The sequence below is a fragment of the Mirounga angustirostris genome, unplaced genomic scaffold, assembly GCF_029215605.1.
Source record: "Mirounga angustirostris isolate CCGP_5_RB_7025 unplaced genomic scaffold, mMirAng1.0.hap1 SCAF_14, whole genome shotgun sequence".
Classification (NCBI taxonomy): Eukaryota; Metazoa; Chordata; class Mammalia; order Carnivora; family Phocidae; genus Mirounga; species Mirounga angustirostris.
The window spans coordinates 94,187,065-94,204,668 of record NW_026991722.1 but is presented as its reverse complement, the minus strand read 5'-3'; positions in this window follow the sequence as shown (position 1 = coordinate 94,204,668).

Sequence of the window (17,604 nt, the reverse complement as noted above, 5' to 3'; positions counted from 1 at the left end):
TGTATTGTTGTCGATGTGTTTATTTGCTTTTGTTATTAATTGCCTTATATAATTGGCTGCTCCCATGTTAGGGGCATAGATATTTACAATTGTTAGATCTTCTTGTTGGTTAGACCCTTTAAATAGGATATAGTGTCCTTCCTCATCTCTTATTACTATCTTTGGTTTAAAATCTAATTTGTCTGATATAGGGATTACCACCCCAGCTTACTTTTGGTGTCCATTAGCATGGCAAATGGTTTTCCACCCCCTCGCTTTCAATCTGGGGGTGTCTTTGGGTCTAAAATGAGTCTCTTTCAGACACTATATCGATGGGTCTTGTTTTTTAATCCAATCTGATAGACTGTGTCTTTTGATTGGGCCATTTAGCCCATTTACATTCAGGGTAACTATTGGACGGTATGAATTTAGTGCCATTGTTATTGCCTGTAAGGTGACTGTTACTGTATATTGTCTGTGTTCCTTTCTGGTCTATGTTGCTTTTAGGCTCTCTCTTTGCTTAGAGGACCCCTTTCAAGATTTCTTGTAGGGCTGGTTTTGTGTTTGCAAATTCCTTTAGTTTTTTTGTTTCTCCTGGAAGCTTTTTATCTCTCCTTCTATTTACAGTTATTGCTTAGCGGGATATAGTGTTCTTGGCTGCATATTTTTCTCGTTTAGTGCTCTGAATATATCCTGCCAGTCCTTTCTGGCCTGCCAGGTCTTTGGGGATAGGTCTGTTGCCAATCTAATGTTTCTACCATTGTAGGTTACATATCTCTTCTCCCGAGCTGCTTTCAGGATTTTCTCTTTTTTTCTGAGACTCGTAAATTTTACTATTAGATGTCAGGGTGTTGACCTATTTTTATTGATTTTGAGAGGGGTTCTCTGTGACTCCTGGATTTTGATGTCTGTCTCCTTCCCCAAATTAGGGAAGTTCTCTGCTATAATTTGCTCCAGTATACCTTCAGCCCCTCTCTCTCTTTCTTCTTCTTCTGGGATCTCAATTATTCTAATGTTCTTTCGTCTTATTGTATCGCTTATCTCTCGAATTCTGCCCTCGTGACCCAGTACTTGTTTATCTCTCTTTTTCTCAGCTTCTTTATTTTCCATCATTTGGTCTTCTATATCACTGATTCTGTCTTCTGCCTCATTTATCATAGCAGTGAGCGCCCCCATTTTTTATTGCACCTCATCAATAGCCTTTTTGATTTTGACTTGGTTAGATTTTAGTTCTTTTACTGCTCCAGAAAGGATTTCTCTAATAACTTCCATGCTTTTTTCAAGCCCAGCTAGTATCCTTAAAGTCATGTTTCTAATCTCTCGATCCAACATCGTACTAATGTCCATATTGATTAGGTCCCTGGCAGTCGGTACTACCTCTTGTTCTTTTTGTTGAGGTGATTTTTTCCATCTTGTCATTTCATCAGAGACTAGGTGTCAGTAGAATTGGTGAATGAGAGAACAAAATGCCAACAGGGTAACAACGTCCCCAGAAAGTATACTCTAAACAAATCAGAAAAGCCCTAAGCTGGGGGAAAAGAAAGGGAAAAAAAGAAAGAAGAAAAAGAAAAAGATAAAAACAAACAAAAACAGAACAAAACAAAAAAAAAATAAAAACCAGAATATGATCAAATATGATCAGGCTGTGCATAGATCAATATCACACACTAGATTATGGGTGTATTTTGTTTTGTTAGAAGAAAGTGCTTCCCAAATTTTAAAGAAAGAAAAACTTATATATGCACAAAAATAAGGGTTGATATAATGAAGGGATGGAATATGACTGTAAAGATGAAAATTATAAAAATTTTATAAAAGGAATTGATAAGAAGTTGTTTGAAAAAAGAAAGAAGAGGATTAAAAAAAGAAAAGAAAAGGGAGAGAATGTGATCAAGCAGGAGACTAGAACAAAGCCATACACTAGAGATTTAGGGTATATTTTGATCTGTTAGAAAAAACGATCTCAAAAATTTAAAGAGAGAACAACTTATATATATATGCCAAAAATAAGGGTAACTACTATGAAGGGATAGAATATGACTCTAAATGAAAAATAAAAATGTTTTTTAAAAGAGGGATTGATAAGATGTTGGTTGAAAAAGGGAAAAAGAAAAATACAAAAAAAAAAAAAAAAGACAGTTAAAAAATTAACTTTGAAAGACTAAAGAATCATGGTAAAAAAGCCATGGATTCTATGTACATATTCCCCTAGCGCTGGAGTTCTGCCGTTCTCATTGTTCCGAAAACTTGGTCTTGGCTGGCTGTTCTTGCTGATCTTCTGGGGGAGGGGCCTGTTGCCGTGGTTCCCAAATGTCTTTGCCGGGGGCAGAATTGCCCCGCCCTTGCCCGGTCCGGGCTAAGTAATCTGCTTGGGTTTGCTCTCGGGAGCTTTTGTTCCCTGCAAGCCTTCCGTACAGCTTTGGAGGACGAGAGATAAAATGGTGGCCTCCCAATCTGCGCCACAGAGGAGCCAAGACCTTGGGGCACCTCTCCTCCGTGCGCCCCCAGAGAAAAGCAGTCAATCACTCCCATCTCCCTGGTCTCCTGCCACGCTCCATGCTCACCCAGCCTGTGACCGAGCATTTCTATCCCTGGCACCCGACCCCGTGTGGAGTCTCCAGACCCAGCAGATCCCTGTGGTGCGCTCCCACGCCACTCCTCCCAGGGAGGAAGGGGAGTCTCCCTGGATCTGCCGCTTGTTGGGTCCCTGTTGGAGGAGCAGTGTCCCGACTGTGCCACGGATCACGGTTTATGGCAACCCCGAGCTGAGAGCCCTCACCTCGGCTCCGTCTCTGCAGCCGGCTTCCCCACTCCTACACCTGGGAGCTCTGCCGCACTCAGGCACCCCCGGTCTTTCTGTGACCCTGAGGGTCCTGGGACCACACTGTCCTGCGAGGGTTCCACCCCCTGCTTAGCCACTGGAGCAACATCCCTCAGTGGAGCCGACTTCTAAAAGTTCCGATTTTGTGCTCCGGGGCTCTATCACTTGCCAGAAGCGGCCAATGGAGGCCCCCTCCCCCACTGTCTATCCTCCCGAATATCGCCTCGGATTCACTTCTCCACACGTCCTACTTTCCAGAAAGTGGTCGCTTCTCTGTTCAGAGAGTTGTTGCTATTCTTTTCTTTGATCTCCTGTTGAGTTTGTAGGTGTCTAGAATGGTTTGATCCCCATCCACCTGAATTCCTGAGACCAGACGAAATCCAGGTCTCCTACTCCTCTGCCATCTTGCTTTGCCCCCCCATAATAATAGTTGAATAGTAGGAGACCTCAACATTCCACTCAGCATTAGACTGTCTAAGCAGAAGATCAACAAAGGAACAAGAAATTTGAATGACACACTTGACCAGATGGACTTCAGGGATACATACAAACATTCCATCCTAAAACAATAGACTACTCCTTTTTCTCCAACACACATGAACTTTCCCAGAACAGACCACATACAGGGTCACAAATCAGGTCTCAAATGATACCAAGAGACTGAGAATTATTCCCTGCATATTGTCAGACCACAATGCTTTGAAAATGAAACTCAATCACAAGAAAAAAATGAGATGAAATTCAAACACATGGAAGCTAAAGACCACCCTGCTTAAGAATGTTTGGGTCAACCAGGAAATTAAAGAAGAACTTAAACAATTCATGAAAACCAAAGAGAAAGAAAACACATCAGTCCAAAACCTATGGGATACTACTAAGGTAATCCTAAGGGAAAATACTTTGCCACCCAAGCCTCACTCAAAAAAGCAGAAAAATCGTGAATGCACAAGCTAACCTTACACCTAAAGGAACTGGAGAAAGAACAGCAAATAAAATCTAAACCAAGCAGGAGAAGGGAAATCAAGATTAGAGCAGAGATCATTGAAATAGAAACCAGAAAAACAGTAGAGCACATCAGTGAAACTGCTTCCCAGGTTGTCTACATAGTCAAGAAATTGATATCAAAATCCCAGCTGCCTTTTTTTTTTTATTCCCAGAAATTCACATAATCATCCTAAAATGCACATGGACATTAATGGGGCCCAGAAGAGCAAAACAGTCTTGAAAAAGAAGAAAAAATGAGTACTAACAATTTCTCATTTGAAAGCTTACAACAAAGCCACAGTAATCAAGATAATGTTGTAGTGGCGTAAGGATTGACAGCTGGATCAACGAATCCATTCGAATTCAGAGTCCAGAAATAAACCTTATATTTATATGGTCGATTGCTTTAGAAAAGGCTGCCAAGACAACTCGGGGGAAACAATAGTCTTTTCAGGAAATGATGCTGAAACAAGTAAACAACCACATGGAAAGGAACAAAGTGGACCCCTTCCTCACATGATCTACAGGTATTAATTCAAAGGGATTTAAACCTAAGAGAATTACAACCACAACTAGAAGAAAACACAGAAGCAGATCTTCATGACCTTGGATTAGCCAAGGGGTCCGCCAAAAGCAAAAGCAAGAAAAAAAGAGATAAATCTGACTTCATCAAAATTAAAAACTATGGAGCTTTAAATGAAAACATCAAAGGGACAAGACAACCCAAAGACTGGGACAAAATGTTGGCAGATTTGTATCTGAGAAGGAACATAAAACCTTTTTACAACTCAATAATAATTGATTTTTAAGAAATAACGCAATTTGAAAAATGAGGGTAAAGGATCTGAGCAGATACTTCTCTGAAAAAGATATGCAAATGGCCAAAAAGCAGACAAAAAGATGCCTAACATCATAACCGTTAGGGAAATGGGAATCAGAAACTTCACAGGAAACCACACCCAACCCTCCAAGATGGCTGTGGGCACCAAGACAGAGGACACCCAGTGTTGGCAAAGACTGGGAGAAATCAGAACCTTCGTGCAGTGTTGGTAGAAGCGTGGGATGGATCAGCCACTTTGGAAAGCATTCTGGCAGTTCCTCAAAACGCTAGACACAGAGTTATCATCTAGCCTGGAAGTTCTGCTCCTGGGTTTCTACCCAACAGAAATGAAAACACAGAATTACCAGAAAAAGAAACTAGGAAGATGATCCCACCTGAAGTTGCATCAAAAAGAACAAAATAACCCAGGAAGAAACTTCACCAAGAGGTGAAACCCTATATACTGAAAACTACAAGACATTAAGGAAAGAAACTGAAGACAAGACACGTAAACGGAAAGACATTCCATGCTCAAAGATTAGTGTGAAAATGCCACACTTCCCCAAAACATCTACAGATTTGATGTAATTCCTATCAAAATTCCAATTTCATTTTTCACAAAAATAGAACAAAGGATCCAAAAATTTGTATGAAGCCACAAAAGACTCTGAATAGCCAGAGCACTCTAGGGAAAGAAGAACAATGATAAAGGCATCACACTCGCTGATTTCAGACTATTACAAAGCTAGAGTACTCAAAACAATCTAGTATTGGCATAAAAGCAGACACACAGAGCACCAGAACAGAAGAGAGAGCCCAGAAGATAACCCACACATCTGTGGCCCAGTAACTTCTGACTAAGGAGCCAAGAATATACAAGGGAGAAAGAACAGTTTCTTTAATAAACGGTGCTGGGAAAACTGGACAGCCACATGCAGAAGAATGAAACTGCACCACTATCTTACACCATACAAAAGAATTAACTCAAAAGAATATAAGACTTGAAACCATAAAACTCTTAGCAGAAAACACAGGGAAAGGCTACCTGACATAGGTCTTTGTAATTATTTATTTAACCTGATACCAAAAGTAAAAACCAAAAAAAAAAAAAAAAAAGTGGGACTACATCGAACTAAAAAGCTTCCAAACAGCAAAGGAAACTTCAACAAAATAAGGCAACCTACTGTATGGGAAAACATTTGCAAATCATATACGGGATAAGGGATTATTTATCCAAAATATAAAGAACTCGTGCAACTCAAAAGCAAAACAACAAAACAAAACCACAAAACAAAACAACAAAAAAACCCACAAACAATCTAATTTAAAAATGGGCACATCCAAATAGACATTTTTCTAAAGAAGACATACAGATAGGTCAACATGAACATGAAAAGTTGCTCAACATCATTAATCATCAGGGAAATGCAAATCAAAACCACAGTGAGATACCACTTCACACCTGTTAGAATGGCCATTATTAAACAGACAAGAATGAACAAGTTTTGGTGAAGATGTGAAGAAGACGAAAACTCTTGGGCATTGTTACTGGGAGTATAAATTGGTGCGGCCACTATGGAAAACAGTACAGAAGACAGTCAAAAAAATTAAAAATAGAACTACCATATGGTCCAGCAATTCCCCTTCTGAGTATTTATCCGAGGAAACTGAACACACTAACTGAAACAGGTATGTGCACCCGTGTTCACTGCAGGCTTATCAACAACAATGAAAATATAGAGACAACCTAAGTGCCCATGAGTGGATGAATGGATAAAGAAATTGTCGTAGGTAAACACAATGGAATACTACTCAGCCAGAATAAAGAATGAAATCTTTCCAGCTGCCAAATGGATGGACCTTTAAGGCATTCTGTGAAGTAAAACAGGCCAGAGAAAGACAAATACTATCCATCACTTACTTATGGAACTTCAAACAAAACAAAAACAAAAAACTGACCTCCTAGATAGAACAAATGGGTGAATGGCAGAGGTAGGGTGTTGGAGGTGGGAGAAATGGGTGAAGAGGTTAAAAGGAAAAAGAAAACAAGCCCAATTACAACATCTTTCTATTGTAAGTAAGCTGAACCCACAATGTGGTTTAAACTCATAACTGTGAGATCAAGAGTCTCATACTACACTGACCGAGCCAGCCAGGTAACCCAAATTATAGCATCATCCAAAGCGCAATGATTTGAGAAAGGCTAAAGTCATTTAATCTACAATATTTTGAGGGTTATGTATATATTTGGTAAACTTAAAAAAGAAAGAACACAGACTTCAGAGTCCCACACTCAGGTCTGTATCTGGTTCTAATATTTACTATGACATTGAGCAAGTCACTTAACTTCTTCTTTTTATTATTTTCTTTATTTATCTGTGAGAGAGACACATACAGAGAGCGAGCAAAAGCAGGGGGAGAGAGAGAGGGAGAAGCAGACTCCCCACCGAGCAGGGAACCCGACACCGGGCTCAATCTCAGGACCCTGGGATTATGACCTGACCCAAAAGCAGAAGCTTAACCAAATGAGCCACCCAGGTGCCCCTACTTAACCTCTCTTGTGCCTGTGTTTCCCCAGCTCTGAGGATAATATGAAAATTTACTTTTAGGATAGCTTTTGTTTTTAATTTTCTTTAAGAAAAAATTGTTTTTCGAATTAAATGAGATACAGGTCACATAGAATACTCCTACAACAGGAAGCCCTCAATAAATATTATTATTTTTTTAAAATCTTATTCTGGGGGTGCCTGGGTGGCACAGTCAGTTAAGCAACTGACTCTTGATTTTGGCTCAGGTCATGATCTCAAGGTCCTGGGACAAAGCCCCACATCGGACTCTGCACTCAGCAGAGAGTCGGCCTGAGGATTCACTCTCTCCCTCTGCCCCTGACCCTCCCCTCTCGAATACATGCCTGTGCATGCTCTCTCTCCCTAAAGTAAATACATGTGTCAAAAAAAAAATCTTATCCTGAACATTTGGCTGTGGTATAATCAAAAGCAGTATAACTTTTCATATTTGGGCGTTATCTATAGTTTACAAAGCACTTTTATACACATTCTCTTATTTGAGTCATGAGATGGTCCTCGGAGAAGAATTTCTTGTTTTTATTTTATAGAGGAAAAAAAAACAGACTAAGAGAAGGGGTATGTTTTGTTCAAGGCTGCAGATGTAACGCATGATCTTCTGATTCTCAGTCTAACCAAGGAGAAAAAAAATCCAAACATTGTAACAAGAGCCAAAGAAGGGAATTACATAATGATAAAGGAATCAATCCAAACAGAGGATGCAACATTTGTAAATATTTACCCACCCAACAGAGGAGCAACTAAATATGTAGAGCATATATGAACACACCTCAAAGGAGAAATCAGCAGCAATACCGTGGGGGACTGTCACACCTCACTTGTATCAATGGATAGACCATCCAGACAGAAGATCAATAAGGAAACATCAGCCTCAGACAACTAGGTAATTAGATGGAGTTAAGAGATATATACAGAAGCCTCCGTCCAAATGCAGCACATGGGATACACTCCTCTCAAGTGCACATAGAACATTCTCCAAGCTAGACCATATGTTAGGCCACACAAGTCCATAAATTCAAGAAGCCTAGAATTTTCCAAAATGATGACTGAAATCAAATCAAGCATCTTTTCCAACCACAGTGGTATGGAATGAGAAATCAATTACAAGAAGAAAACTGGAATTTCACAAACATGCAGATTAAACAACATGCTACTGAATAACCAGTGGGTCTGTGAGCAAACCACAAGAGAAACCAAGAAATACTTGGAGACAAATGAAGATGGAATACAACATAGCAAAATTTATGGAATGCAGCAAAATGGGTTCCAAGAATGCTGCACTTGGCTGGCCTAGACGGCGGAGCGTTGGGACTCTTGATCTTGTGGTTGCGAGTTTGAGTGCCACATTGGGCATGGAGTTCAATATATTTGTTTTTAAATGTTTCATTTACTACTGGACCACGAGGGCAGAATTCGAGATAAGCGATACCGTAAGACGAAACAACATTAGGATTATTGGGATCCCAGAAGAAGAAGAAAGAGAGAGAGGGGCAGAAGGTATACTGGACCAAATTACACCAGAGAACCTCCCTAATTTGAGGAAGGAAACAGGCATCAAAATCCAGGAGGCACAGAGAACCCCTCTCAAAATCAATAAAAATAGGTCTACACGCCAACATCTAATAGTAAAATTTACGAGTCTCAGAGACAAAGAGAAAATCCTGAAAGCAGCTCGGGGGAAGAGATATGTAAACTACAATGGCAGAAACGTTAGAATGGCAACAGACCTATCGACAGAGACCTGGCAGGCGAGAAAGGACTGGCAGGATATATACAGAGCACTAAATGAGAAAAATATGCAGTCAAGAATACTCTATCCAGCTGGGCTGTCATTGAAAATTGAAGGAGAGAGAAAAAGCTTCCAGGACAAACAAAAACTAAAGGAATTTGCAAACACAAAACCAGCCCTACAGGAAATCTTGAAAGGGGTCCTCTAAGCAAAGAGAGAGCCTAAAAGCAACATAGACCAGAAAGGAACACAGACAATATACAGTAACAGTCACCTTACAGGCAATAACAATGGCACTAAATTCCTATCTTTCAATAGTTACCCTGAATGGAAATGGGCTCAATGCCCCAATCAAAAGACACAGTCTATCAGATTGGATTAAAAAACAAGACCCATCGATATGGTGTCTGCAAGAGACTCATTTTAGACCCAAAGACACCCCCCAGATTGAAAGTGAGGGGGTGGAAAACCATTTACCATGCTAATGGACACCAAAAGAAAGCTGGGGTGGCAATCCTTATATCAGACAAATTAGATTTTAAACCAAAGACTGTAATAAGAGATAGGGAAGGACACTATATCCTACTTAAAGGGTCTATCCAATAAGAACATCTAACAATTGTAAATATCTATGCCCCTAACATGGGAGCAGCCAATTATATAAGGCAATTAATAACAAAAGCAAAGAAACACATCGACAACAATACAATAATAGTGGGGGACTTTAACACCCCCCTCACTAAAATGGACAGAATATCTAAGCAAAAGACAACAAGGAAATAAAGACTTTAAATGACACACTGGACAAAAGGGACTTCACAGACATATTCAGAATATTCCATGCCAAAGCAAAGGAATACACATTCTTCTCTAGTGTCCATGGAACATTCTCCAGAATAGATCCCATCCTAGGTCATAAATCAGGTCTCAACTGGTACCAAAAGATTGGGATCATTCCCTGCCTATTTACAGACCACAATGCTTTGAAACTAGAACTCAATCACAAGAGGAAAGTCGGAAAGAACTCAAATACATGGAGGCTAAAGAGCATCCTACTAAAGAATGAGTGGGTCAACCAGGAAAATAAAGAAGATTTTAAAAAATTCGTAGAAACCAATGAAAATGAAAACACAACTATTCAAAATCATTGGGATGCAGCAAAGGCAGCTCTAAGAGGAAAGTACATAGCAATACAAGCCTTTTTCAAGAAACAAGGAAGTGGCTCAGTTGGTTAAGTGACTGCCTTCAGCTCAGGTCATGATCCTGGAGTCCCAGGATCGAGTCCCGCATCGGGCTCCCTGCTCAGCAGGGAGCCTGCTCCTCCCTCTGACCCTCCCGCCGTCTCATGTGCTCTCTGTCTCTCTCATTCTCTCTGTCTCAAATAAATAAATAAAATCTTAAAAAAAAAAAGAAAGAAACAAGAATGGTCTCAAATACACAACCTAACACTACACCTGAAGGAGCTGGAGAAAGAATAGCAAATAAAGCCTAAGCCCAGTAGGAGAAGAGAAATAAAAAATATCAGAGCAGAAATCAATGAAATAGAAACTAAAAGAACAGTAGAAAAGATCAACGAAACTAGGAGCTGGTTCTTTGAAAGAATTAACAAAACTGATAATCCCCTGGCCAGACTTATCAAAAAGAAAAGAGAAATGACCCAAATAAATAAAATCATGAATGAAAGGGGGAGATCACAACCAACACCAAAGAAATACAAACAATTATAAGAACATATTATGAGCAACTCTATGCCAGCAAATTCGATAACCTGGAAGAAATGGATACATTCCTAGAGATGTATCAACTACCAAAACTGAACCAGGATGAAACAGAAAACCTGAACAGACCTATAAACACTAAGGAAATTGAAGCAGTCATCAAATTATCCCCACAAACAAAAGCCCAGGGCCAGATGGCTTCCCACGGGAATTCTACCAAACATTTCCAGAAGAATTAATACCTATTCTTCTGAAACTGTTCCAAAAAATAGAAATGGAAGGAAAACGTCCAAACTCATTGTATGAGGCCAGCATTACCTTGATCCCAAAACCAGGCAAAGACCCCATCAAAAAGGAGAATTACAGACCAATATCCCTGATGAACAAGGATGCAAAAATTCTCACCAAACTACTAGCCAATAGGATCCAACAGTACATTACAAGGATTATTCACCACAACCAAGTGGGATTTATCCCTGGGCTGCAAGGTTGGTTCAACATCCGCAAATCAATCAACGTGATACAATACATTAACAAAAGAAAGAACAAGAATCATATGATCTTCTCAATAGATGCACAAAAAGCATTTGACAAAGTACAGCATCCTTTCTTGATCAAAACTCTTAAGAGTATAGGGATAGAGGGTACATACTTCTGTATCATAAAAGCCATCTATGAAAAACCTATAGCGAATATCATTCTCAATGGGGAAAAACTGAGAGCTTTCTCCCTAAGGTCAGGAATGCGGCAGGGATGTCCACTACTATGATTGCTATTCAACATAGTATTCGAAGTCCTAGCCACAGCAATCAGACAACGAAAAGAAATCAAAGGCATCCAAATCGGCAAAGAAGAAGTCAAACTCTCACTCTTTGCAGATGATATGATACCTTATGTGGAAAACCCAAAAGACTCCACCCCGAAACTCCTAGAACTCATACAGGAATTCAGTTAAGTCGCAGGATATAAAATCAATGCACAGAAGTCAGTGGCATTCCTATACACCAACAAGACAGAAGAAAGAAATGAAGGAGTCAATCCCATTTACAATTGCGCCCAAAACCATAAGATACCTAGGAATCAATCTAACCAAAGAGACAAAGGATCTCTATTCAGAAAACTATAAAATACTCATGAAAGGAACTGAGGTAGACACAAAGAAATGGAAAAACGTTCCATGCTCATGGATTGGAAGAACAAATATTGTAAAGATGTCAATGCTACCTAGAGCAATCTACACATTCAATGCAATCCCCATCAAAATACCATCCACTTTTCTCAAAGAAATGGAACAAATAATCCTAAAACTTGTATGGAACTAGAAAAGACCCGAATAGCCAGAGGAAGGTTGAAAAAGAAAAGCAAAGCCGGCAGCATCACAATTCCAGACTTCCAGCTCTATTACAAAGCTGTCATCATCAAGACAGTATGGTACTGGCACAAAAACAGACACATCGATCAATGGAACAGAATAGAGAGCCCAGAAATAGACCCTCAACTCTATGGTCAACTCATCTTCGACAAAGCAGGAAAGAATGTCCAATGGCAAAAAGACAGTCTCTTCAACAAATGGTGTTGGGAAAATTGGACAGCCACATGCAGAAGAATGAAATTGGACCATTTCCTTACACCACACACAAAAATAGACTCCAAATGGTTGAAAGACCTCAATGTGAGACAGGAGTCCATCCAAATCCTAAAGGAGAACACAGGCAGCAACCTCTTCGACCTCAGCCTCAGCAACTTCTTCCTAGAAACATTGCCAAAGGCAAGGGAAGCAAGGGCAAAAATGAACTATTGGGTCTTCATCAAGATATAAAGCTTTTGAACAGCAAAAGAAACAGTCAACAAAACCAAAAGACAACCGACAGAGCGGGAGAAGATATTTGCAAATGACATATCAGATAAAGGGCTAGTATCCAAAATTATCAAACCCAACACCCAAAGAACAAAGAATCCAATCAAGAAATGGGCAGAAGACATGAACAGACATTTTCCAAAGAAGACATCCAAATGGCCAACAGACACATGAAAAAGTGCTCAACATCGCTCGGCATCAGGGAAATCCAAATCAAAACCTCAATGAGATACCACCTCACACCAGTCAGAATGGCTAAAATTAACAAGTCAGGAAAGGACAGATGTTGGCAGGGATCCAGAGAAAGGGGAACCCTCCTCCACTGTCGGTGGAAATGCAAGCTGGTGCAGCCACTCTGGAAAACAGTATGGAGGTTCTTCCAGAAGTTGAAAATAGATCTAGCATATGATCCAGCAACTGCACTGCTGGGTATTTATCCCAAATATACAAATGTAGGGGCCCGAAGGGGTACATGCACCCCGATGTTTATAGCAGCAATGTCCACAATAGCCAAACTGTGGATAGAGCCAAGATGTCCATCGACAGACAAATGGATAAGGAAGAAATGGTATATATATACAATGGAATATTATGTAGCCATCAAAAGGAATGAGATCTTGCCATTTGCAACGAGGTGGATGGAATTGGAGGGCATTATGCTGAGCGATATAAGTCAAACAGAGAAAGACATGTATCAAATGACCTCACTGATAATGAGGAATTCTTAATCTCAGGAAACAAACTGAGGGTTGCTGGAGTGGGGGGTGGGATGGGATGACTGGGTGACAGACATTGGGGAGGATATGTGCTCTGGTAAACCTTGTGAATTGTGCAAGACGGTTGAATCTCAGATCTGTACCTCTGAAACGAATAATGCAATATATGTTAAGAAACAAAAAAAAAAAGAAGAAGATATCAGGAGTGGAAGAATGAAGGGGGGAAAATTGGAGGGGGAGATGAACCATGAGAGATGATGGACTCTGAAAAACAAACTGAGGGTTCTAGAGGGGAGGGGGGTGGGAGGATGGTTTACCCTGGTGATGGGTATTAAATAGGGCACATTCTGAATGGAGCACGGGGTGTTATGCACAAACAATGAATCATGGAACACTACATCTAAAACTAATGATGTATGGTGATTAACATAACAATAAAATTTTTTTAAAAATTTAAAAAAATTTAAAAAACAGTGGTTCTAAGACGGAAGTTTATAGTGATACAGGTGTAAATCAAGAAACAAGAATCGTCTCAAATAAGCGGCCTAACTTTCCACCACAAGGAACCAGAAAAAGAAAACGGAAGCCCAAATTTAATAGAAGAAAGGAAGTAACATCTCAAACAAATAAATCAAATACAGACTATGAAGGCAATAGAAAGATCAACAAAAGAGCTGGTTCTTTGAAAAGAAAAAAGCTGAGGGCGCCTGGGTGGCTCAGTTGGTTAAGTGACTGCCTTCGGGTCAGGTCATGATCCTGGAGTCCCGGGATCGAGTCCCGCATCGGGCTCCCTGCTCAGCAGGGAGCCTGCTTCTCCCTCTGACCCTCCCGCCCTCTCATGTGCTCTCTGTCTCTCTCAATCTCTCTGTCTCAAATAAATAAATAAAATCTAAAAAAAAAAAAAAAGAAAAGAAAAAAGCTGACAAATTTTCAGCTAGCCTCAAGGTAAAAAAAAAGAATGAGTACACATAATCAGAAATGAAAGAGATGTTTCCATTGATACCATAGACAAAGGCTCATAAGAGACTACTGTGAACAATTACACCCCGACAAGTTTGACCGTCCAAAAGAAAAGGATAAATTCCAAGAAACACACAACCTTCCAAGAATGAATCATGAAGAGACAAAAATTCTGAACAGACCAATTACCAGTAGGGAAACAAAATGAGTAATTAAAAACCTCTCAACAGTCAGGAGTCCAGATGGCTTCCTGCTGAATTCTACCAAATTTTCAAAGAAAAATGAATACCAATCCTTTTCAAACTTTTCCACAAATACAAGAGGAAGGAATGCTTCTCAACTCCTTTTAGGAGGCCAGCATTGCCCTTATCAAACCCTACCAAAATACCACAAGAAAAGAAAATTACAGATCCGTATCTGTGATGAACATAGATATAAAAATCCTCAACAAAATAACAGCAAACGAAATTCAACAATACAGGAAGAAGTATGAACAAGTCAGATTTATTTCAGGGATGCAAGGGGGGTTCAACATCCACAAATCAATCAAAGAAATAGGCCACATTAACAAAACAAAGGGTAAAAATCCTATGATCTTCTCCACCAATGCAGAAAAAGCATCTGACAAAACGCAACACCCATTTTGATAAAAGCTCTCAACAAAGCAGGTATACAGAGAATGTAACTCAACCTAATAAAGGCCATACCTGAGAAGCCACGTCCTATGCAAGAGTGAAAGCCGAAAGCTTCTCCTCTAAGATCAGGAACAAGACAAGGATGCACACTCTCGCCACTTTTATTCAACATACAGTTGGCCCTTGAACAATGCAGGGATTAGGGTTGCCAACCCCTGTGCAGTTGAAAATCTGAGAATACTTTTGCGTCACCCAAAACTGAACTACTAATATCCTACTGTTGACCAGAAAAGTTATCAGGAACACAAAGATTTGATTCAGACACATTTTGAATGTTATATGTATTATAGACTGCATTCTTACAAGAAAGTAAGCTAGAGAAAAAGAGTGTGATTAAGAAAATCCTGATGGAGCTTGGGGCTCAGTTATTAAGCGTCTGCCTTCGGCTCAGGTCATGATCCCAGGGTCCTGGAATCGAGCCCCGCATTGGATCCAAAGACTGTGGGGAGCCTCCTTCTTCCTTTCCAACTCCCCCTGCTTGTGTTCCCTCCCTTGCTGTGTCCCTCTCTGTCAAAAAATAATAGTGTGGAGGTTCCTTAAAAATTTAAAAATAGAGGTACCCTATGACCCAGCAATTGCACTACTGGGTATTTGCCCCAAAGACACAGATGTAGTGAAAAGAAGGGCCATGTGCACCCCAATGTTCATAGCAGCAATGTCCGCAATAGCCAAACTGTGGAAAGAGCCGAGATGCCCTTCAACAGATGAATGGATAAAGAAGATGTGGTCCATATATACAATGGAATATTACTCAGCCATCAGAAAGGATGAATACCCACCTTTTACATCAACATCGATGGGGCTGGAGAAGATTATGCTAAGTGAAGTAAGTCAAGCAGAGAAAGTCAATTATCACATGGTTTCACTTATTTGTGGAACATAAGGAATAACATGGAGGACATTAGGAGAAGGAAGGGAAAAATGGGGGGGGGGGATTGGATGAGAGATGAACCATGAAAGACTATGGACCTGAGAAACACACAGGGTTTTAGAGGGGGGTTGTGGGGATGGGTGAGCCCAGTGATGGGTATTAAGGAGGGCACGTACTGCATGGAGCACTGGGTGTTATACGAAAACAATGGACCGTGGATCACTACATCAAAAAGTAATGATGTATTGTATGGTGACTAACATAACATAATAAAATTAAAAAAAAAAAGAAAAAGAAATAAATAAATTCTTTAAAAAAAAAATCCTGATGAAGCTAGAGTGTATTATGCTAAGCAAAATAAGTGACTCAGAGAAAGACGAATACCATGAGATTTCACTCCTATGGATTTAAGAAACAAAACAGATCAACAAATGGGAGGGGGGATACAAAGAACGGAGAGGGAAACAAACTGTAAGAAACTCTTGATGCTGGAAAACAGAGATTTGACAGAGGGGAGGTGTTTGGGGGATGGTCTAGCTGGGTGATGGGATTAAGGAGGGCACTGTTATGATGAGTAGTAGGGGTTGTAAGCAAGTCATGAATCACGGAATTCTCCTGAAACCAATATTGCTAAGTAAGTAGAATATAAATAATCATTTTAAAAGAAAAAAAAAATTCAAAAGGACAATACCTTTACAAGCAATGCCTGTATTTACTGAATAAAAAATGTATTAAGTGGACCACACAATTCAAACCGACGATGGACAACGGTCAACTATACTACTGGAAATCCCAGCCAGAGCAATTACACAAGAAAAATAAAGAAATAAAATACATCCAAATTGGAAAGGAAGAAGTAAAGGTCACTATATTCAAATGACATTTTATATGTAAAAAAAACCCTAAAAACAACATGAAAAAAACTATTAAACAGATTCAATAAAGTTGCAGGATAAAAAGTACATAAAAATATGTTCCATTTTTATATACGAATAATGAACAGGAAAATAAATTTTAAAAATCATATTTAAAATTGCATTAAAAAAAACCAAAAAACACTTAAAGATAAATTTAACCAAGGAGGTGAAAGCCTATATACTGAAAACTGTAAGACACTAAGGAAAGAAACGGAAGACAACACAAGTAAATCGACATTCCATGCTCATGGATTAGAAGAATTAAGTGTTAAAATGTCTATACTACCCAAAACCGTCTAGAGATTGAATGCAATTCTTAACCAAAATTCGAAACACGTTTTATAGACATAAGGCAAAGAATCTTTAAAATTTGTATGGAGGGGCGCCTGGGTGGCTCAGTTGTTAAGCGACTGCCTTCGGCTTAGGTCATGATCCCAGAGTCCCGGGATCGAGTCCCAAGTCAGGCTCCCTGCTCAGCAGGGAGTCTGCTTCTCCCTCTGACCCTCCACCCTCTCATGCTCTCTATCTCATTCTCTCTCTCAAATAAATAAATAAATAAATCTTTAAAAAAAAAAAAAAAAGATTAGTATCCAGTACATATAAAGCACTCCTACACTCAATAACTACAGCAAAAAACAAAGTGGTTAAAAAGTGGGAGGGTTATCCAAATGGACATTATCCAGAGAAGACATCCAGAGAGCCAACAGGGACGTGAAAAGATGCTCAACATCATGAATCATCAGGGAAATGCAAATCAAAACAATGGGATAGCACCTCACACTGGTTAGAAAATTTAGTATCAAAAAGATGAGAAATAACATATGTTAGCAAGGATGTGGCCGAAAGGGAACCCCAGTGAGCTGTTGGTGGGAACGTAGGTAGGTGCATCCACTGTGGAAAAGAGTATGCAGGCTCCTCAAAACATTAAAACTAGAACGAGCCTACAATCCA